Genomic DNA, 245 nt, shown 5'->3' on the forward strand with positions numbered 1-245 from the left:
CCTTATGTCCAAAGAGAGGGAGAGCGAGAGAGAGGTGACGTTCGTTGTGGTCGTGCGGTCGGGTCGGAGCGGATGATGGCGGGAGCGCTAGAAGCACGGCGGGTGATTCTCAACAACTGTTGAGCAACGGTTGGGCAGCAGCGGCGGCACCGCGGGTGACTCTCGGCAACAGCGGACCAACGGTTGAGCAGCGGTGGGAGCGCTAGCAGCACGGCGGGTGATTCTCAACAACTGTTGAGCAACGG

The sequence above is a fragment of the Rhagoletis zephyria genome, unplaced genomic scaffold (assembly GCF_001687245.7).
Source record: "Rhagoletis zephyria isolate East Lansing unplaced genomic scaffold, Rhagoletis_zephyria_1.1 Rzeph_scaffold_00575, whole genome shotgun sequence".
Classification (NCBI taxonomy): Eukaryota; Metazoa; Arthropoda; class Insecta; order Diptera; family Tephritidae; genus Rhagoletis; species Rhagoletis zephyria.